The 24,330-nt window shown below is 35.7% G+C and overlaps 1 long non-coding RNA gene across 1 annotated transcript in view; it reads right to left on the bottom strand.

Annotated features, from left to right (window-relative positions):
- LOC148133327 (uncharacterized) overlaps positions 1 to 24,330 on the bottom strand; it is a 46,396-nt gene that overhangs the window by 4,746 nt on the left and 17,320 nt on the right. Inside the window, exon 2 of the long non-coding RNA XR_015746679.1 lies at positions 3,258 to 3,397. This is a non-coding gene — a long non-coding RNA (uncharacterized LOC148133327). The remainder of the gene's footprint in view (positions 1 to 3,257; positions 3,398 to 24,330) is intronic.

The raw sequence follows: 24,330 nt of genomic DNA, 5'->3' as shown, positions 1-24,330 counted from the left end.
TTACCCTTACAATTCCCTATCAACCCCATCCAGTTTTGCAAACGCTCTTATGTACCTTCTAAAAGTCTGAATACAACTCTTCATCCAACCATGATTGCCAAGTCATGTCTCCAATAGGAAACTATTGTGCATAGGACATGTGCCAATGTATGGCAAGGCGGTTGTTCTTGTAATGTGATGGTTCCATCTGTCATCTATACATTGATTGGCACCTTTGCTAATCCATTATACTTGCAAATGTGTTGTTCTGTGTTTGCCAAATCTTGTGAAGAGCTCATTGGAATGGTTACGTAATGAGAATACTACCTATTTTATGGTTTGTTTGTTTTTTCTTAATGTACTGCAATCCCTTGGGTTTCAAAAACAATCCTGGTGTTCAGAAGAATTTAAACCAGGAGCTCTAAATCATAGCAGAGGTTTGGCAAGCATCCATGGAATTTACATCTGCTTGATATAACACTGGCCAATCCAATTTTCATGCAATTGTTCACAGATGGTTTGATCGGATGGGGATACGTTATTTGGTTGTCATTCTGCCCAAGGCTGGCTCAAAGTGAAAGAGTCATCAGGTGCTACAACTCCTGGAAAACTGGAACTAGAAGTAAATTTGCACATTTTGGTTCATTTTCCCCTTTTCTCAAGCCTCCAGCCTTGGTTTTGTAACATGATTTATGATGGTAAATCATTTCCCCCAGTTGTTGAAACTTTGTTTTGCCCTGCAAAATAGCTTAATAGAAGTTTATCAGCTCCTTGGCAGCATTACTTTATTGATCTATAAATAAAAACCATGACTACAGCCCTTTGGCAAAGACATCTGCTCTGTGAATAGTAGAATGGGGATTGGTTTATGATAATCCTTTTTGCCTGCCTTCTTTCATCTCAAATATTTACTCTTCATTTCTGTGAATATTTACATTCATTTGGTAATATTATCCTGTATTAAAAAGTGGCTGAGTCATCTTGTCTGTTGTCTGTCTCTCTGTGTCTATCTATCTATCATCTATCTATCATCTATCTACTTACCTACTTATCGTCTGTTCACACAATCTCACCACAAAAAAACAAAATTGTTTAAACAGTCTAAGGCAAAATATTTCAATATTGAAAATGTATTTGTATTTGCACATTTGTATTATAGTACCTGGGTGATGGAGCATCAACAAATCCCAGGACTACCTTTCAATGCAGGAATACACCATTCCAAACAAGCCCACTTATTTATTCCTCACAATATTAATATTTGTTTTTATCCATTACTAATAAATCTGTATAAATACTTGTTTTTTCTTTTTAGCTAGGCGATAAGAATTTCAGATTGCTGAATGAACTTTGGGGAGCCTGTCTGATTATTTTGCTGCTTTCAATTATAAAAACAACAGAAATAGATAAAGCATGCAAAAGACAAAGAGAGGAATATAGTGCATACATATAAATACATACATAAATTATAAACATTAACTCAAGTACATTGTTATATTTTGCTGTTGTTACTAACATTATGTTTGCTATTCCATACCCCGTACACCAAGGTGAAAGCTAGGTGAAAAAGCTGAGAAAGGAGGACATACAAGAACCTCGGTGGTGCAGTAGTACTGCAAGCAACTCCTACTGCAATTTGGCAGATCGAATCCCACCAGGCCCAAGGTTGACTCAGCCTTCCATCCTTCCGAGGTGAGTAAAATTAGGACCCAAATAGTTGGGGGCAATATGCTGACTCTGTAAACCACTTTGAGAGGGCTGTAAAGCACTATAAAGCGGTATGTAAGTCTAAGTGCTATTGCTACATCAATAATGAAATATTCCTGAAATGGGAAAACATTGCAGATCCAGGAGTTTCACTTCTAAAAACAAAGCCTTAAAGAGCAGGATCTTCTTCAAAGACTTTAACACAATCCTAAAAAGATGGGTTAGTGTAGTGAAGGAGTTAATCAAATGCTACATAACTGGTATCATATTAGAATGACCAGTTGGTTGAACCATTATTCTTATTGCATTTAGCAGAAAAGGATTTTCCCAGTAAAAAAATACAAAATATATATTGGGCAGTTCTGGATGGATTGTCAGATTCTTCCTCTTTAGTGAGCAAGACTGCTTTTTTCTTTTGTGATGCATCAATTTCTATAGCGGTTTGTAACCTTCCTAGCATCCCATACTGAAGGCAAATAATTGGAAAGAAAACAAATACCGATAGTTAATTAAAATGAATAACTCCCATAATAAGAGGGTACAGCTAATAATGTATATGTTAAAATATTTTTTATGTTGGTTTCTTAATGGAAAATACAGTGTCTAACAAATCAGCTCTTATTTCCTGGGTTTTGGTCAAAAAGGAAGTCAGCTTACAAACATACCCTGATCCAGTGAAAAATGAGTGGGAAAGTTCCTTGGCAAGACAACTATAGGAACTTGGCTTGTATACAGAGAAAATATACTGCAGATGTATAAATTATGCAGGCTCGGACAGGGCTGGTCAGAAGTTTCTGTGCTGGAGTCATGTGGGGAAAAGAGTCTAGACATCATCATTTCATTTATTTCTTTTACATATGTATAATCATTTACATTTGTACAATCTTAGATGTTGCTTTAGCAAAAGAACATTTAACAAGATTGGACTGTCATCTATTGTCCCTCTGTAAGTTTCAAAGTGAAGTTTTAGTCAAACACTTCTTTTCTTGTTGATTTTGTTTTAAGTTATATATGTCATGGTAGGAAATGGTAGTTTCATGGTGGCACCAGCTATTTCATTATGATTACCCTTAGAGTTATATCCTGCCTTTCCTCCAAGAACTCAGATGAGAATTTCCATAATTTTATGTTCAATGTTATGTTTTATGTTATGTTTAAGCAGTAACAGTGCTTTCCTTGCCTTTTAAAAGAGTTTGAAGATTTGGGTTTGCCAGCTCACATGGGACACACATAGGAGCACACAATCTTGTGGTTGGTTAGCACCTTGAAGCACCTCTGTCCTTCTAACTTTTAATTTATTTCATCCTTGTTTTGCCAGGCTCATTTTACTGAGATAGAAACATAAAAACTATATGAAAATATTATAATTGTATACTGACCACAGTCATTCTAAAGGTGAGATGGATCAGTGGTGGACTGCTGCTGGTTTGGACCGGCTCACCCATACTGGTAGTTCCAACCACCGGCTGGGCTCACCCATCCACCCCAGTGCTATTCCGTCCTGTATATCTGGCTTGCTTGCCCCACCCATGCAGCCCAGCTGACTGTCAGACCTCACCCGCTCTACTCACCACAGCTGCCACACTCAGGAAATCCTCATGTTTTTGCAGCCGCAGAAAACAGGCAGGTCTGTGGGCGCTCACATTTTCGGTTTTGCACTAGACAAACCGGTTGTTGCAGTATGTGCAGCCCACCTCTGGATGGATGGTCTCTAAATTTGATGAATAAATAAACACAGTGAGGTTGGTTGGATTGGGAGCATGTGATTTGTCTCAAAATGAGTTTCTTTGGCTAAGGGTGGACTGAACCTGGTTTCAGCGATTAAAATCCAATACATTAACCCCTATACCATACTGGCCATTGTTCAGTTTAGATGTCTTAATTCCTTAATATGAATGTTTCTTCTATGATGCTATTGTGAGTATTTCATGGAAGAAAATCAAAACATCATTAAAAGCACCTTTGTTTAGAAAGGGAAATCCATAGTTCTCCAATGTAATGTTTCTAAGACATAAAGCAGGCTTAGGGTAAGCTTGAACACAGGTAACCTTTTTCATCCAAGTGGAGATCCTTCTTCATCACAATCCCCAGACACAGCAATGTTCTTCTTACATTTATAAATAGTATGAGTTCCAAGTCTAACTTTTGGACTAGGGATTGAGCAAGTGAAAAGAGGATATTGAAGTTTCATAACTCTTCTACATAAAAATTGAAAAACAGCATAACACTTTTACATTTTGCCCCTCAAAATTCATTTTTAAATAATAAAATAGAAGAAGACTATTTGCAAAATATCCCATTACTATACATGCTCGGGTACACACCTCCACCGATGGCTGCAGAGACACTGCTATTTCAGAAGTACACATCTTCAGATCATGAAGGATTCTGAACTAATATAGACCAGGAGATAGTTTTGAACTGTTTTACAGTCATTTGATTACTCTAAGTCTGAACAGCAAAAAGTATATTTAGAGGAGTTACTGAAGTAAGGTCACAGCCTTTCCCGAGATGGAGATTTCTTGAGAATACATAAGCTATCTCAGAAACCAACTTGAGACAAAGGAGACTAGATGGTGGGTTGCTTTGGTTGCAGAAACAATTGTAAGAGAAATCTAAAACATGTCAAGCTGAGACAAAGTTATGGCTTTCTTTCTTTATATTCTGGTTGCAGGAAGAGACCGCAAGGTGTTCTTCAAATCAGAGTAAGATTTTAAAGGGATCAATATAAAGGCATCACTTGGACTGAGTTTTATTGAGCAAAGTCTAGTGAAAATGGAAATATCAAAGAAGGCTTCCAAACTGCAAGTTCATGGTCAGCCATGGTATATTCCTCCAGGAAAGAGATATTCTGAAAAAAATATCTGCCTGTTGAGTCTAATGAAAAAAATCCAGGAAGGAAAATTGTGAAAGAAACTAGAAAGATGTGTAATTCAAGAGTAGTTTTTTCTCTTTCAATTCCTTATGTAAAAGAGGTAGAACCCTGAGTAAAACACAAAGGAGCTTGGTTCCCTAAATAGGGGGGCTAGATAGAAGAAGAAGTATGATCTTTTTCTGCTTAGACTATGATGTATGTTAAAGTATGCTTCTGGGTAAAAATAAACCATATAAAACCTGTAGGAGATTTCCATTTCCTAGTATCTTGAAAGAAGAATATTCATGACTTCACTGTCTGGGTGGCAACAGTTGTACTCAAATACATCTGGAAGTGATCAGGCTAGGAAAACTAGTATATATTTCCTGTAATCACTGAGTTATTGGAATTACTGAGCTTTTAAATTGCCTCATACTGCATATTACAAAGGTACAATGGTGAATGGCCCACATGAGAATCTATAGTCAATCTTCCCCAAATACTTTTCCTATACATGGAATATATCCTAGAACACTATCAGAAGGGACAGCGCACATTTTGAGAACTCATTACAGACCAATGCAGTTTGCTGGAGAGTGGAAGGGTAAAAGCTGTAGCAAAGCTGTATTAATTTACTCATCTTATTTATTTAGCATTCATTCATTCACTCATTCAATATTATTTCATTGTTGGGTAGTAATAAATTTTATTTTACACGTGTCTATCAAAAAACCCAGACTCTTTTGGCTGCTAGGTATGATTTGATCTGGCAAAAAGTTGAAAAACAGTCTCAGCAGAGGTGAGATCCAGAAGCTCTGCAGGTATGAGAAAAGTCTTGTAAGATCATTTATAAAATATCTTTAATCTTAATCCAAAGAAATACTTTAAACAGTATGGCCTACTTGCCGAACAATGTGATTTCCTGACTTTGTTTTAGCACCTGATATTTTTGGAATGGATTTTCATTACCACATCCCTAGAAAAGTCTTGAAATCAAACAATACTGAAAAAATTATATGAATCAAACAACATTCTTGAGGGTCAGCTTGACTTTCATCATTTGAAATTTGGGGCGTGGGGGCATGTAAAAGAATCAAGAGGAAGAGCTGGCATTTCAAGTTAATTTATTTTATTTTATTTTTAGGATTATGATCATGTAAAGTTCTGAAGAAATGCTAGTAAAAATATGAACCCAAGAGCTATATTTATTAATTTTGTGCTACTATTTGGACAGACAGAAGAAATTAAAAGTAGATCATCAATCTACATTATAGTGAGGACAATTTATATCATCAGGTGATGAGATGAAAGCACGTTAATAATCTATTATTGTTGGTGGGCACAAGGATGCATTAGAAACTATAATTGATTCTTCATATTGCCATTTTTCCAAAATGAAAATAACTTCAATATTGTCAGTAGCTTTAACAAATGCTACTGTATCTCCCTGACACTAAAAATTATTATGTTTCTATCATATTTGACATTATATACTTCTCCTCTCCAGGAGTCTAGTTTTTCCATTCACAGGGATTTCTTGTCCTCCAAGATGGGCTAGAATAATTTAATCTGTTCACAGCTACATAATCGTAAAACAGATTATGTATGTTGGAAACAGTTCTTTTATTCAGAAAGAGGGTTCTTTCAATTCTCTTCATCATCTTCTTTTAAGGACCCCATAATCCCTTGAGGAATGGAGCTTGCAGAGTGTTTTAATGGCCAGATGCCCTTCCTGTCACCAATGCAGAGTTTTGTTCAGCAGATATATTCTCAGTGTGCCCAGAAAAAGAAACACCTACCTGTACCTAGGATTGAACTCACAGCCTCCTGATTGTGAGGCAAAAGCTCCATCTCTAGGCCACTACACCACTCCTTTCTCTCAATCCTGATAAGGGGGCAGAAATCCAGATGAGTACTAGATGACAGCAATAAGCTAAAACAGTCTGTATCTTTGTTATCACCTCACCTGTCTCAATTTTTTGCCAGCCCATACAAATGTGTCTTTCTCATTCCTCTTTTTTATATCACCTTCCATACTTTTACTCATTCCAGAAAGAGAAAGAAAATGAGTTTTTTATTCCAATTAAAATATTACACTCAATATTTAATCCAGAATCTTCATTCCTTTTGCTTGCATTGTTCCATATCACTTATTTGCTTGCCTTTATTACTAGGATTGTTCCGTTATTAGTTTTTTTTTTTAAATGATTTGAAAAGTAATTTATCATCTCATTCTCTTTAGGAGAAAATGTTCTGAGGTTTCCTATTTTCTGCCAGATGCAGAGCATCAGAACCAAAGTGAGGGTAGTTATGTTTCTCTTCATCTCTTTCTACCACAGAGGAAGGAGTATATCTAGAGTAACATGAAAGTCAGACCTTTTTTCCTGCCATGCGTGAAGCTCTGAAAGCAACCTGAAAATTCAGCGTGTTTGAAAACTTCAATTCCTCTATTATACAGTTCTTGCCATACCTACTATCAAGCATATGGTAGACAAATGAAATCTTTGCTGTATTTCTTCTTCTGGGCATCCCCAAAGGTGCTTTTTCAAAAGACAAGTGGACTTGGTTTTGCTTTTCATCCAGGAAGTTTCTTCAGTTCAGGAGGAGGAGGAGGAGGAGGAGGAGGAGGAGGAGGAGGAGGAGGAGGAGGAGGAGGAGGAGGAGGAGGAGGAGGAGGAGGAGGAGGAGGAGGAGGAGGAGGAGGAGGAGGAGGAGAGAAGAAGAAGAGGAGGAGGAGGAAGAAGAAGAAGACAACCATGGGACAATCATGACCTGGATGATTGAGAATCTCCATAGACTTTCTTCTTCTGGGGTTATAGCTGTCTTTCCAATTTGGAAAGTAAACTATGTCATGTATATTGGCATTACAGTCTGCTCCATAAGGTTTTGCAGGAATTAAACTATGTTATGATACAGGAATCTTATAAACGAACATGTATTTCCTAAGGTCATATACCTTTGGGACAACCATGACTTGGATGAATGAGAATCTCCCTAGACATTCTTCTTCTGGAGTTATAGCAGTCTCCCCAATTTAGAAAGTAAAAATCTGACCACTCTGAGTTTCCTGTGATATTACAATAATCTAGGGACTATAAAATTAGATTCTAAATCTCTAATTTTATTATTATTATACTTTTATTCATTAAACATGAAACTCAGTCAACTGAACATTTAAAAATGTATCACAAATCATTGACTGGCTCTGATGGTTGATACGGGATGCTGCCAGATCCTAGATGTCAATCAAGTTTATTATTTATTTATTTTTTTAAAATATATTTTTATTAATTTTCTTTTTTTTTACATTGTAAAACATCATGGTATCAACAACGTTCTTGGCATCTATACAAGATTTTGATTTAAATATCATAATACATTATATTGCATTTATCTACTATTAAATAATATCTTTAGCTATAATTACTATTCTTAAATCTTTATATAGTTTACAAAATTTTATTTTACTTTCTTAAGGGTTGTTTCAATTAACATTTTTGTCTCACTTCTTGGTTCTGTTTGTTAGCCATTTATACCAATTGTTCCAAATTGTAAAGAATTCAGAGTCGTATTTTTCTTTCAATTTTATTGTTAGCATATTCATCTCAGCACTTCCTGTTACTTTGTGTATTATTAGTTCTTCATTGGGGGTATTTGGTGTTTTCCATACCTGCGCAAAGGCTATTCTGGCGACTGTTATAATATGTAACACTAGGTATTTTACTTCTTTTGATAGTCTTTTTAAAATGATTCCTAATAGGAAGGATTCCAGTCTGAGCTCAATCTGGTAGCCAGTGATCTCTTTTATCCAATTTTTAATTTGAATCCAGTATGTCCTGGCCTTGGGGCACATCCACCACATGTGATAAAATGTACCATAAACTTTTCTGCACTTCCTACATTCAGGACTCATATTGGAGTAGATTTTTGCCAATCCTGTTGGGACTAAATACCATCTATAAAACATTTTATATATGTTTTCTTTGTATGCTGCAGATACCGTTAATTTATAATTTATATTCCATATTTTTTCCCATTCCTCTAATTCTATAGTGTATCCAAAATTCTGTGCCCATGCAATCATTGTACTTTTGACTATTTCCTCTTCCATTTTAAAATCTAATAAATATTTATATATTTTAGTTATAAGTTTTTGTTCCGGTCCCATTAATATTTTATCTAGTTGGTTCTGCCCTTTGTCAAATCCAAAATCTTTTGAGTCTTTTTTATATTTATTTTGAATTTGCAAATATGGCCACTAATCGATTATAATTCCATTTTCCTTCAGTTCTTGGTTTGATTTTAATTTCCCTTGACTATCTAATAGTTCTTCATAGCTTACCATTTTCCGTAGGTCTAATCTATTTGGATGTATTATGGTTTCTATAGTTGACAGCCATCATGGGATTTCTGTATAGTGTTTACCCTTGATTTTTTTCCAAATTGTAATCAATGAGTCTCTTATTAGGTGTTGATTGAAATAGGTATGTATATTAATTTTATTTTCCCACAAAAATGCATGCCAACCTATCAAGAGGTCATGTCCTTCTAATGTTAACATTCTCTTGTCTCTTAATTTAATCCAATCCTTGGGTATTCTCTCTTTTCTTTGCCTCTCTCTTCTTGGTCCATTTCCTGTATTCCCTGTTGCTGATCTTCTTGTTGGTCCTCCTGACTCTAGCTTTCTGACTCTTCTTTACTGCTCCCCTCTTCCTCTGTTTCCATCAACTGATCATAAAGTTCTTGCACCTTTTCAATACTATCAATATTTATTCTTCTTTCTTGCCACATCACCAGCATTCCTTCAGGGACCAGCCATCGGAACTAGATGTTTCGTTTATTCAGGAGTATCGCCAGAGATCTGTAGTCCTTCCTCAACTCTCTTACCCACCTCGGAATTTGTTTCAAGGTCATGATCTCTTCATACACCATTGGCTCGTCCTTTGTGATTCTATATACAATATCTCTTACATTTTTTCTGGCGAACCTGATGTGGACCTTTCTAGGCAGCTTGTTTCGTCTGGTGTAGTTTGTATGGATTTGGTAGACCTCATCTAATTCTTTCACTATTTCCTGCTGGTCCCTTTGCAATGCCTCTGCTATTAAGTGGGACGTTATGTCTCCCAGGTCTTCATCTTTGGATTCCAATACATTTTGGAACCTCAAATAGAATGCTGCACGTTCCATTTCGAGATGGATAATCGAATCTTCTAAGTCTCTGTTCATCTCTATTACTTTCCTATCCATCCATTCCTTCCAATCTCTTATCTGTTTGTTCAGCTTTAGTTTCTATATTCTTTATTCTTTGTTCATTCTTCTCCAGTGTCTGTTGGATTGTTCCCATCTTCTCCTCTAAATTTTGAATCTTACCCTTAATTTCTCCCATTTCCATCTTCATATCTGTATGGTTATTAACCATTGTCTCCTGCATTTTAAGCATCGTTTCCTGAATAGCTGTTAATGTTGCTTGCATCATCTGCATGCTGGCCACGTTGCTCATCTTTTCCATATTCAACATTCCTTCTATTGTTTTTTGGCCCACTGGAGATGCAATAGACATTGATGAACCAGACATCGTTTTTTTCCCTTTCAGGTTCACTGTTGTAGTACTGGTCATATTCCTAACTTTATTGTAGATATCTTCCCACTTTACCATTCACTATTTAATTTTTCTTTTGTTATTAGTTCTATTCAGTAGTTTCCCTTAGAATAAAAATATCTTTTCCCACTTATGATATTCTAAATTATTCAGATTTGATTCAATCTTTTATAGAATCTGAAACTAACTGAATCACCAAAATTAAAGAAGATAAAGAAGGGAGAGAACTAAAGGGATGACAGGAAGGATAATATCAAAATGAGAGAGAAAAGAGAGAAAGAGTGTAATATAATATCCTAAAATATACTTGCAGTTAATTGTTCTTATACAACTATTTTATATTACTATATTATGGTATATCAACTGTATTCTTTATCTTTAACTGTAAAGTTCCGTTTCCTTTAAACAATTCTATATTTCACTTCTTATATGTATGACCTTACTTATTTCATTAGTTGTTAGTAATCAATCAATAATCATCAAAATAGTATTTAACCAGTTTTCACAGCTTCATATCATTTAAACTTTTAAATTCTTAATAAATTCAATCAAATCTTAATCAAAATGTTATTTCATTAATTATATTCTATGAAAAGAAGTCCAGTAATATTCAATCACTTTCCTTTCCTTGTCCATTCATGTTTTGTTTAGTCATAGTCTGTTACATCAGCTTCTCTTCTCTCTGTATAATCTCAAAATGTCACTTCCGTTCTTGGGTTTAGTCCTGTCTCTTACTTTTTTTTCCCACTGTTCTTCTTTTACAAGTGACAGATCCATCAGGTTAAACTCCAAATTCCTAGATAATCAGTCTAAATCAACTCCAAATTTTTCAGAACAAGTCCAAGACACCAGTCAATCTTTAATCAACTAAATCAGCTTTGATCTCTGTCTTAAGAGTTCCTTGCTTCCACCGCCGGATCGCCATTTCCCTTCGGACTTCCGTCCTCTTATTTAAGACTCACAGTTCTGAGAGGGTGGAGCTGGCGTCACGATGATACGGTATGCCATCTTGGAGGTCTGAGATCGCTGCCGATATCTTTGCTCCTGGACGGTCCAATCGGATCTAAACCGTCCCGAAGAGACGGTGAATGTAAAGAGTGCATCCTGTCAATCCCAGGGATACTGCAAAGTCCCTGGTAGATCCAGGAGAAGCTCTTTTTGCCAGCGGCAAAGAGGCAGCCATTAAAGCTGCTGAAGTTGGGACAGCTCCGAAATGAAAGAGAACAGAAAGAGAAAGTGTGCCGGTTTGGTGAGAACTTTTTCTTTATTTTAAGATTTGAAAAGACACCCTAAGGAAAAGAAAGAATCTGTAAAAGTTTTGACAGAAGTGATTAAGTGGCGATTTTAAACAGGAATGTCAAAGTAATATTTTTATTTTTATTTCTCATTGCTGGATTTTCTACACATGATTTTATTTTTTGAAACTGGACTGGGTTGTTTTTTTCTTCTTTCACCTATTCTTTCTCTCCTTTTTGACTTTATAATATTCTAGGATAGAGACTCCCTTTTAGTCATCTTTTTTTAGTATCTTTTTCCCTTTTTAATTAATTTTTATTATATTTTGTTTGGAAAAGGAGGGGGAAAGTGAAAGCAAAGAAACTTTGTAACACTGCCAACTAGAGGCTTGGAAATATTCTATTTCTTTTTCTTGACCAGACAAAGCTGAGAAAGAACTGAGACTTCTTTTCAAGGACATTGCTATTTGATAAGATAGAGGGAAGAGCATGGGAGAGTATTATTGCAGGTGCTCTTCTAGGTTTCTGTCAACAGTTGGAGTCTGGTGTTGAAGCTTAAAGGAAAAAAAGGGTTATAAGACTCTGGAGAAGAGAGTTATAAATTTTAACAAAAGCCTTGGACAATCAAACAAGGTGCAGTGTGCTCTTTTTATTTTTTTTTAAGCTGCGCTATTTCCTACTTTAACAAACCACCTCCTTACTCGCTTACTTTTCGTAATAGCTATTTGGATTTTTGGCCTTTTGGAACTTGTTTTTGTCTTCTTCTTTTTTTGAAGTCAAATTTTTTACATTTGCATTTTATTTTAAAGGAAAAGCTTTAGTATTAATGATTTCTTTTCTTTTTAAGGGAGTAGTCTCTTTTCTTTTTTCTCTCTCCCTCCCTTGTATTTTTTTTTACCCTCCATATTAGTTTTGTTTTATTTTTTGTGGCTTTCTTTTTTTTCTTATGCATCCTTTATACCTGAGACCTCTTAATTGAATTAAGGTGTTGAAGAACCTGAAGAACTTTCCTTTTCTCTTTTTTACTTTTTTACTTTTTACTTTTCTGCCTTTTTCAGGATTTAACAATTTTTTCTTTTTTGTGTGTGTTTATGGTCTTTTCTTCCATTTTTGAGTTTTTACTGCTATTTAGCCAATCGTACTGTATGGATATTTATTAGAAATTAAACTAGAAGAAGAACAAGTTAAAGAAACTATGATTGCTTGGGGGAAGAATTTTGGATATGGGATTGATCTAGAGAAATGGCAAAAATTGTGGTCTCAAAATTATAAAATGACAATGTCAACAGCATATAAAGAAAATTTGTATAAGATGTTTTACAGGTGGCATTTTCCCCTGACAAGAATAGCAAGAATGTTCAAGAACAAATCTGAAAAATGTTGGAAATGTCATCAGACACCTGGCTCATATTACCATATGTGGTGGACTTGTGCGGATGCTAAAAAATATTGGACTAAAATCCACACGTGGTTGGAAAAAATGACAAAAAAGCATATAGATTTGAAACCAGAGATATTTTTATTGGGAATTTTACCTGAAATATATAGTAAAGAATTGAAATACCTGATTATAAATGTATTAACAGCGGCTAAGATTGTATTTGCTAAAAACTGGAAAAATGAGAAAATACCATTACAGGAGGAAATCATTAAGAAAATATTGGAATGTGCTGAAATGAGTAGATTGACATTTGAAATCAGAGAACAAGATGATAAACAATTTTATAAAATTTGGGGTCTATTCTATCAATGGTTAGACAATAAAACATGTTAATGAAATATGTAGATTCTTAGAAAATAATAAATATATAAAGATGTATTCTTTTCTTATTATATCTACAAAATGATTGTAGGATAGATTTGAGATGATAATATGAACTGTCATAAAACAAATTAAGTAAAATATGATTATTTCGTAAAACATGAATGAATAAAAGTATAGTCAATGATTGATTAACAATGATATTAATATATTTAATACTTGATTGAAAATATGAGAATATATACAATGTAATTGTAATTGAAGACTACGAAATGGAAGCACAAAACAATTTGTAAACCAACCGGCACACTGTATGTACACCTATGGAAGATAGCTTGATGTTTTTATGTTTTGTTTGTCTATGTTCGTTTTAAAAACCAATAAAAATAAATAAAAAAAAAGACTCACAGTTCTGCCGTCTCTCTCTGCCATTTTTCTCCTCGACTTTCACTTTCCGCCTCCTTCACTCCAAGTTCAATCCGTCAATTGATGCCAAAAACGCTGTTCATGCTCTGGTATCTTCCTCATTGGGCTAAAGCGCTGCGACTTCAGTCTGCCATCGAGATAGCTGATCACTCACACGTCGGAGCAAATGAGGTCTTCCCTGAAGCTGTCAACAGCTGCCGCTGTCAAACTTCTCCTCAGGCTTCCTCACACCTTTGTCTTTCCCTCCAGGGTCTATGTGCCCCTCACCGGGGCCTCCAAATGCGCAGATTGGGGATGAGAGAGCAGAGCTTGCTCTTCTCTCCCCACCCCGCCGCAGCGCTGCAATCGGAAGCCCAATCAAGTTTATTATTGTTTTTTGTTGTTGTTGTTGTTGTTATATACCTAAAGGGATTCTTATTCATTGTTAGGACTAAATGTTGTTATTAGTTGCAAAATGTTGTTGTCCAACCCATCGCAACCCCATGGACAATGTTCCTCCAGGCCTTCCTTCTCCTCTACCATCTTCTGGAGTCCATTTAGGCTCACATCTACTGCTTCAGTGACTCCATCCAGCCCCCTCATTCTCTGTCATCCAGAGGTGGTATTCAGCAGGTCCTGACCAGTTCTGGAGGACCAGTAGTGGAAATTTGAGTAGTTCAGAGAACCAGCAAATACCACCTCAGACTGGAGATTTTATAGTATCCTTCCTCTGCCACACCTACCAAACCATGCCCACAGAACCGGTAGTAAAAAAATTTGAATCCCACCACTGCTGTCTTCCCCTTCTTCTATTATTCTCAATCTTTTCCAGCGTTAGGCTCTTCTCCAGTGAGTCCTTCCTTCTCATCAGATGGCCAAAGTATTTGAGTTTCATCTTCAGGATCTGGCCTTCTAAAGAGCAGTCAAGGTTGATCTCCTCTCACTAGGACTGACCGGTCTGATCGCCTTGCAGTCCAAGGGACTTGCAAAAGTCTTTTCCAGAATCATAGTTCAAAGGCCTCAATTCTTTGGTGCTCAGCCTTTCTTATGGTCCAAGTTTCCCAGCCATACATTGCAACTGGGAAAACCACTGCCTTGACTGTATGCACTTTTGTTGGCAGGGTGATGTCTCTGGGCTAAATACAGGAAGTATAATGACTGGATATTATATTACAATAAATTTGATTAGTTAGCATATTTACCTAACCACGTATCACAATGGAACTTACTTCAGATAAACTTGAACATTAAGTGTTCTTTGAAAGGAAATCTATAAGCAAAGGGAATGCTGAAACGTTAGGTAGAACACAGTGGATTGTTTGAAAGTAAAAAATGTCAGTAGAATAACTGAATGTATATTGGTGTTACAGTCTGCTCCATAAGGCTTTGTGAGAGTTAAACTATGTCATGATACAGGAATCTTATAAACTAACATGTATCTCTTAAGGTCATGTACACCATAAAGCATAAAATATAAGAAGCATCTGTTGGCAGTACACTGTAAAGGTGTGGACTCTTTAATGACTAGACTCAAGATTAATGATACAGCCTGTTAGAGGCGTGGGGGTGGAGATGCCTTTCTCTCTTGACCTCTGAAATCATAATGAAAGAAACATGTCTACCCTTGAGAAGAACAGTTGCTAGAGATGTTCTGAACATTTTTGGTCCACCCAACGCATTATAGTAAGTTTTGGCTTTGAGTTCAACTATTAACCATCTGATATCTTTTAATTGAGATTCCAGAAATACAAATAATAGTGTTTGTAAATCTGTAAGTAAATACAAATAATAATGAATAATATATGGAGGCTAAACTAGTGGGATTGTGCTTGAAATGATCCTTGGTGCTAAATCCTGTATTTAATATTCCATTACATTTGCTTAACTTTCCACGTGAAACTAGATGACAAATAATAGTCAAACCTTTAATTCATAGATGTCTCACTCCCAAAATATTAGTATAGACAGAATATATACTGCTGTTTTGATGGAATTTGGAAACTATAACTACAATTCATTCCAAATTGTGGATTAGTTGGCAGCCAAAGGTACATTTCTAAACCAAAAGCCTTACTTTTTCATTCATTCATTTTTTTAGGGCCTTGTACGTATAAAGTTTTTTTAGTTGAAAAGCAGTAACGGTACTGATTCCCTTATTAAAACACAGTACAAATAGATTTGATAATATTATACTGAGTATACTGATTTAATGCAAACTTTTATATTTGCATTATTCCTCTGAGGTTGCGTGTGTACTATGTGTAGTAGAATATAAATACCGAAGGAAATACATGAAAGGATCATAACAGAAACTGAATTGAATCTCATATATTTCTTCTGTATATGGGATTGATTAGGAAATCTGCTTTTTTTAATCACACACTTGCATTGTGTATCATGTCAACTTGTCCCTTACATTGCTGAATACAAAATATCTGAATTTATTTGCTCATATACAGGCCTTCCTCATATAAGTGTCACTTTTCAGATGTCTACCCCTACAGATATTAGTGATAGGAGCAACAAAATATATGACATCAGAAACAAGAACTAGCACAGGGGTGTCAAACTCGATTTCATTGAGGGCCACATCAGGGTTGTGTTTGACCTTGGGGGTCAGGGTGGGTGTGGCCAGGGTGGGTGTGGCCAGCTTGACTCATGTCGGGGGCACCTGTGGTGGCTCGAGCACTCTGCCAGCAAAAGCAGGCACCAAGCTCCATTTTCAGCTGCGACAGCCTCCTGCAAGCTCCTGCCAACAAAATCGGAGCTTGGGAGGGCCATGTCCCGAGCTCCCCTTTCTGTGTCAGAGGCACCATGGGCCAGTCCTTTGCTGTTTCCAGGGTGCCCCTGCAGGCCAGATCTAAGTACCACAAGGGCTGGATCTGGCCCCGGGCCTTGAGTATGACATCCCTGATTATCAATTTAGATCTATACATGAATAAGGAGCATGAATGAATAACATACTAATATAAGAATTTTCCACTAACTGTATACCTGATTTTGTGTGTTCAAGTTTTATTTATAAACATACAAACATTTCCTTTCCTTTCTTTTCCTCCTTCCCTCCCTTCTTTGTAATGAAGAATACAATGAAAAATGCCACATCTCATAACATCATACAACCATAAAACTATGGTAAAAGACAATGTAGCAAATAGAAGACTTTATTAATAGGGAATTCATTAACAAAATGACTACCACAGAGAAGAGCCAATCTCCAATCAGGATTCCTATGAACCCTTCGAATCATTTGCCTCGTTTGCCAAGAAGGAATCTGAAGTGACATGGCTGAAACAAGTTGAAGTTGCCTTGATATGGGGCTTTGTTTTTACTAATTGAGTTCTTATTTTATATGGTTGTACTACAAATATTTCTTGGTGGGTTTTTTTTTGTAGTATCAGAGTTTAGCTGTCTCTAAGCAATAACTATTTCCTCCATAATATTTGCAGTCATCTATAATATTTGTAATATCTGTCCAAGAGCAATAAAAACCAAACAAACCATTCACTGGGCATATTGTTTTCCTTTCCATTTTCTTCTGGGTTCCTTCTCTGGTCATCAGAACATATTAGGATTCTATCTCTGGTGAAAAAAATAGCAATCCTTGATTGTTTCTGAAATTTAACGCAAAATCAGTACTTTCAGTTAGTGGCTGCAACCCCTTTTGTTTGTAGTCATCTCTAATGAGGACCATGGTTTCTCCAATAGTCATAAGCAGAATCTCCCTTCATTACTATAATAGTATGAAAAATTATCACAAGACAAATTCATCTTTCCTGGATCATTAAAAAATTGATCTTAAGTATTATTTTGTGTGTGTTACTGTGACTTTTTTAAAAAACCAAAAATATTAGTGGTTGTTAGGAGTTGAAAGGAGACAAAATGATAAGTGATAACAGTTAGTATAAAGGAAAATGTGAAAGATGTGAATTGTGCAATGATGAGTGTAGAAGCCAGGAGTGAACTCAGGAACACATAGTAGCCTCATCCGCTCATCAAAATTATTTCACAATTATTTTCTAAATTATGGGTAGCTATTTTTCTCTAGTTTACACATTTCCTGTCTCAAATTACATGTGCGCCAATGAGCCATGTTTCAATAATAGTGGACAGAAAACCCTCCAGGAACTACTAAAAGGGGACATGGAGGTCACATGTGGCCATTGGCCATCATATTGCCCAACTCTGTTCTATATTAAATTCTAAATGTAGCATATTTCAGTTATATATACAGTATATATTCCATCAGTTGCATTTATCTGTGATGTGAATAAAAATCATTGGGATAACTCTGTGTTCCTGCTGATGCAAACATACCCTGTAGATTACAAGTTGCAAGGCTTATAAAAGAGTCATACTTCCTATTGTTGCCAATGAATAAATAAAAAAACATGTTTTTCATCAATCTGTAATGTCCCCTTGGTGCCATAATTCTCAGAGTTTTTGAATTCAACTGTCTAGTCCTACAGTGATGGAAGCCAGATCCACATTCAAACAAATTGACACCAACAAAATATTACTGGCAAATGGGTTTGTTTTTTCACTTGGTGTTTGTGAATATGTACGCAATCAAATGTACATATCTGATAGTATCTATGACTTTCCACTAACTTTGGTCTGTTCTTTTGATTGTCAAACTGGACAATGCTCCTTTGAGAAATATGATTATCTCTGGTTAAGACTAGAATTAGATTCACATAAAGTGATATAGTGTAATATTTGCTTGGTCTGCACTAGCATGTTTTGCAAATCAACGCTATGTTTATTGAAAGCCATTATTAAATAAACCACAGCTTAGTCCAACATGTGAACTCAGCCACACATTTCTCCCTCAGTGTGAGAGTTGAGGATGGAAATGGTGGTACCCTGGCAAGAGTGGCTTTTGTGTAAGCATAAACTATTTATTTATTTGTGTCTCACTTTATTATTTTTACAAATAAACTCCAGGTAGTGAACAGATCCAACATATCTTCCTCCTACTTTTCCCCCCACAACAGCTCTGTGAGGTGAGTATTATGTTTACATAATAGTAATCTGAGAAACGAAGTGGCACAATGCTTAGAATGCAGTACTGCAGACTACTGCTGACTGCCGGCTGACTGCAATTTGGCAGTTTGAATCTCACCAGGCTCAAGGTTGACTCAGCCTTCTATCCTTCCGAGGTCAGTAAAATGAGGAACCAAGTTGTTGGGGGAAATATGCTGACTCTGTAAACCACTTAGAGAGGGCTATAATAGCACCGTGATGCAGTATATAAGTCTAAGTCCTATTGCTATTGCTGTCTAAGACCAGGAATCACTTATTCCCTCCTCACAGTCTCTAATTTATTGTTGTGAAATACTAGGCTGTTAAAAATGAATTCTTATTCAGAAGAAAATGACATCATAAATATGAACTTTATCACAATGCAAGGAAACAAAGCTAAGGACAATTACATTTCCCCCCCCCCTGAAACTGGGCACAAGAACATTACTAGTTTTTTTTAACTTTAGTTTTGACCAAGATTCAAGCAGGCCAAGTATTTGAATCCATCATTTGTCACTAGCTTTTTTAAATTTTCATAGTATCTTATATTCTGGTAATCCTTTGGGATGAGCCTGCTTTGAGCAGAAACTAAAATGTAGTATAATGATCAGCAATGTATACGTGAATAAATAAACATAATAATTGCCAATAGTAGTCCTACAGTATGAATATGGTATTAAATGTTTTATTGCAAGAGTATTATCAAATCTCCATGGAATATATAAAAACATTGACCTTGTAAGTATGTTTAGGAATGCAATTTGGAAATCTGCCCATATGAATGGCTTTTATAAGGATATTAATGATTCAAAGTTCAGACATCTTACATGCAAAAGTTGAACTTTTTCAAAGCATGATGTTGGACTGTATCATTGGCAATAGTCTACAATAAGCAAGGAACCAGGAGTTGTGGGTTGAAATCAAGAATTAGAACAAAAAAGCAAGCCAGGACAGGTAATGAAGAATAAGCTAGGAATCCAGATACAGTACCAAAGGATTCAGAAGCACCCCAAGGAAGCCACAAACACATTCCATGTAGGATAAGAAGCTTTCGTAAGGATCTTTTTGTTTAGAAAAAGCCACTGTCAGGCTTGGATGGACATGTGCAATGGCTGAATTGGCAAGAGAGATAATGCAGTGCACTATACAACAATTACCCCTAGAAGCATATGGTACAAACGCTCAAGATCCAGTACTCAATCAATCAAACCTTTATTATGGTCAAAGAATAGCATAAGAGTCCAGTAAAAATATGGGTGGTTCCTGATAAAATTGGTCGTCTCTGATGTTCCCAAAATGCAGGAGAAGGGGAGGAAATTCTAAGTGAATGAAGCAGAATTCTGAAAGTTTGTAGTCTTAGTTTCCTACTGAAGCATTTCATAATTTATAGTCTCTATCAACCATGTGGAATATAGATTTTACACCAAGGCTTTTTTGTTTGTTTGTTGTACACCATTCCCACAGACAGTTTAAGCTTTGAAAAAGTTTCCCAGCAGTGCTTGATGCAATGCAGACATGAAAAGTTCTTTCACAATAAGTATTTGGCAACGTGTTTATTTGAAGCTAAGTATAGCTATTTTGTAGGCCAGTTCTTCCAAAGGAAAATGCAAAAGAAAAAGATTGGCCAATTGAAATAATTCCTTAGAAGTTCTACAGCTGTATCAGATTTTTCATTTTTGGGTGGGGACAGGGAAACAAATGTGACCCAAGTATAGGTTTTTTTTTTCAATTAAATAAACAATTTAGTAAACTGCAAATCGATACCACTTTACAAAGAAATAGGAATAAAAAGACGATTAAAATTATTGGTTCTCAGGATTTTTTTTTTAATTTAGCAAATATTGGTAAAATTCTCCTAGTGTCCTTTCCTCTACAGAAAGGCCTAGTAATCTTTGCAATTGTTCTTTCTTTTGTCAACCACACTGCACCTCACCAAAAACCATAATTTTGGGAAGTAGAATAAATGGAATAACTATTTCCATTTTGACTATCAGAGCTTCTCCCATTTGGATTCTACTTTTACTTTTCCCCAGACTCAATGGATTCTAGAACCACCATAGAATCAAAGCTATCATAACCCTATAAAATACAAATGGACTCTGTTCCTCTAGGAACAGAGCTAGGCCTTGTGGTAAAATGGAAGCCAATGAATGTTATAAATAAATAAATATTTATGGAGGTAGAATCTTGCTACTTTAGTTCTAGGAAGAATGATGTTCCTGAGAAAGGCAATATGTCCAAGAAGATTCTCAGTCATCCAGGTCATGATTGTCCCAAAAGTGCTTTTTCAAAAGGCAATTGGACATTCTGGTTTTTCTTTGAAGGTGTTTTACTTCTTATCCAAGAAGCTGAAGAAGCTTCTTGGGTGAGAAGTGAAATGTTTTTAAAGAAAAAACCAGACCGTCCAGTTGCCTCTTGAAAAAGCACTTTTGAGAAGTAATACCTTCTGATCATATTGTAGAATTAGTAAGATTTGGTTTCCAAATTGCCAAGCTGTATGCCCAAATTCAACCCTCCACTTCCTTTTTCTTAGAACATTTTTATTCTTTCCATGACAAGATGTCAACATGCATTTTTAGCTGGAACATAAATTAACCCTGGTTATTGTGGCTATTGTTATTGTGCTTCAGCAGAGACAGGCTTAATTAAGAATCACTGGAACATTTGTTCAGCCTTTGAACCATATGGCACCAGCGGAAACTCATTTAGTGCACAACATTTCAATTCAATTAGCGCATTGTATACATAATTAAAATACAGATGCGGCTAAATTAGGATACGGATAGACAAAAACTGTAGGTGGTGGGTTCACAGGAGGAAGTGAGGCTGATAGAGCTATGCAGTTTAGAAAAAAATGAAGTAGCTTGGTGGCTCAGCTTTGCTTTAGTGGGATCCCGCAATCTTGTGTTCTGTCCTTTAACAGGGAGGGAAGCTGCTGTTTTTCCCCATCTATTTTTATTTTACAGGATTTGTAAACATGAAAGCATGACTTGGTAGCGTGATAGATCTGTCTAAACCAACCTGAAAAGTTAGGGAACTTAAAACCTCACCCTAACTGGTAACTATGGTGACATGGTATTTAAAAGGAAAACATAAGCCATCTAAAGCCATTGTAGTCATCCCTCATTTATAGCAATAGCAATAGCTCTTAGACTTATATACTGTCCTATCGTGCTTTACATCTCTCTCTGGACAGTTTACAGTATCAACATATTGTCCCCAACAATCTGAGTCCTCATTTTACCAACCTTGGAAGGATAGAAGGCTGAGTCAACCTTGATTGAACTCCAGTCTGTGGCCAGTTGGCAATACTGCATTCCAACCACTGCGCCATCAGGACTCCTTATCATTTATCTTCATGTAGTGATCACCAATAACTAATTAATGCTTCCTCCAGCTGATCAGTAAAGAAATATATAAAATATTCTATTAAATCCCCTTACCATTATTCCATATTGAATAAATGTCTCACATGAGTTGAGTTATCAACAATTTTGTAACCTGGTTTTACCACAGCTACCATAGGAAAAGTCAACAATGCAGATTGGAATATACTATCCTAGATGAGTGGCGAGCTGAGAGCTGGATTCCATAATTCCTACCAAAGGGAAAAACAGACTGCTCACAAGTTCTGCAAGGCTGAAATATTGCAGAGAAAATACCAGCTTTTATCTGTTTTGTTTTAAAGTTCTCAGCAGAACTGTTAAAAAAAACACTAACAAAATTCATGTCTCAAAAGCATCTGATATCATATAATTCCAAACTAATAGATGGGCCATTTGAAGTATTACTACCCTAGTTGAGACACAAATACATTTTCTATATTAAAAGGTCACCAAAGCCATTTATACAGAGCCTGGATAATGCTGTTAGCAATTTCATTATATACTTTTCTTTAAAGACATTTCTGTGGAAAGTTTTCATAAGAACTCATGCCATTAAGATGAGACAGCACTGCTACAGGAAATTTTCCCATGGTTGATTATATTAGTGGATATTCCATGTAAAAAGAAACCTGCATTTTAAAATCTCTTAGTATAGGTTTAGGATCCAAAACTTTCAACGTTTCTGCTGATGTGTGCATATTTGTTAAGCTGAAACAACTCCTTGTTGCTTTATTAATTCATGAGCTTTTGCTGAATATAGAGAACACATAAGCAGTTACAGTTATCCTCTTCCATCATTACTAGCCAGGAAAATAAATTTTCTGAGATCAGTAAAGTCAGAGCAATTGTGCTCAATACATCAAAAATCATATTCTAGCAAAATATGCATGCATACTTTAATATAAATATTATCAACTACACTGCATTTTTTTTCAAATAACATCAAATAAATTACCCCATTGTTTGTCAAGTTTGTAAAGAATCAAGGTCTTACAGAGGAAAATTAATTAGTTGGTTGGTTGGTTGGTTGGTTGTTGGTTGGTTGGTGTGCAATCAAGTCAGGGTCAATTCTTAGCAGCCAATTAGATTTTCTCCATGTCAATTTGTTCCCAACCTAGTATTGCAGGTCTTCCAACAATGAATTTATCACCACTGTAACTGGTCACCTTGCTACTTGGTCATTCTCTTCTATTTCCTTCTATTTGCCTCTAGGTAGTTCTTCACTTAATATCTGAAACAGGATTGCTTTAATCTGGTCATTTATGCCTCAACTATAGGGAATTATTTGTTTGTTGAACTATTTGTTTGTTTTCTTTGCTATCATGGTATTCTCAGGAATCTTCTTTAATATAGTACATGTGTTCAAAAACATCAATACACTTTCTATCTGTCTTAACCAAAGTCTAATTTCTGCTTCTATAAAGTGTAACAAGGATAATTGTTTGCAGTATTCTAAACTTTGTAGGTATGAAGACAAAAACAATCAAGTAGGTTTTTTAAAATTGAAAAATAATAAATTCCCTTGGATGTCCAATTTTATTGCACTGGATTTTGAACAAACCAGGGATTTTTCTTCCAGTCATTTCTATTCAAAATAATAATTAAGTGTATTGGTAATTAAACAGTTACACTTTTATATTGGAATACCACAACTGTTTATAGCAAAAAGGAAGGAGACAATGTTAGAACAATAAAAGCTGGTATAAAACTGAGGCTGAACTCTAGTGAGTCCAATAATGTTTTGATGAACCATTTCTGTTACAAATTGGAAATGATATTTTGTACATCATCATTATTTCATAAGATGCTTTTAATAGCATCTCAGTGTTCAGTGTTCAAACTAATGCCACAGAAGCTTAGATTTCTTTGCCCAATGCTTAAGATTTCCCATTTGCTTCAAAGTTATTAAGAACTTAGTATCAAAGGCAGCCTGATCATTTTCTTAACCACAGATGTTTTAGAAAAGAAAGTACTGCATTCTTAGAGCATCAGGAAGTAGCATGGCATAAAGCCAACAGAATATGCCTTTGTTGTGTATTTAATGATGATGTCATTATTGAAAAGCTGTATCTTCTGTAAATCTCATTCTAGTTTAAACAGATCCAGAAAATATTTTCAAAGACTTGTTCTGTCAAAGATGCTGTTTATTTCTTTGAACAAGCCGTCATAATTCATAGCATTTAAACAACATTTACATATTCCAAGACAAACATGGCAACTGTGTTGAATCTGAGCTTGTCAACCAATTCCAGCAGATAAAATTTCCCAATATAATTCTGCTCAGCTGCTTGAGCTGCTTCTGTTGATGAACACATGTATTTATTTATTTTTCCTGACATACTCTACATTGAATAACAGTTGTCTTCATTGTTGCACTC

Source organism: Notechis scutatus, chromosome 1, assembly GCF_049901735.1.
Source record: "Notechis scutatus isolate UNSWTSFEM ecotype Mainland chromosome 1, rNotScu1.2, whole genome shotgun sequence".
In the NCBI taxonomy this organism is placed as follows: Eukaryota; Metazoa; Chordata; class Lepidosauria; order Squamata; family Elapidae; genus Notechis; species Notechis scutatus.
This window is presented reverse-complemented; position numbering and strand designations above follow the sequence as displayed.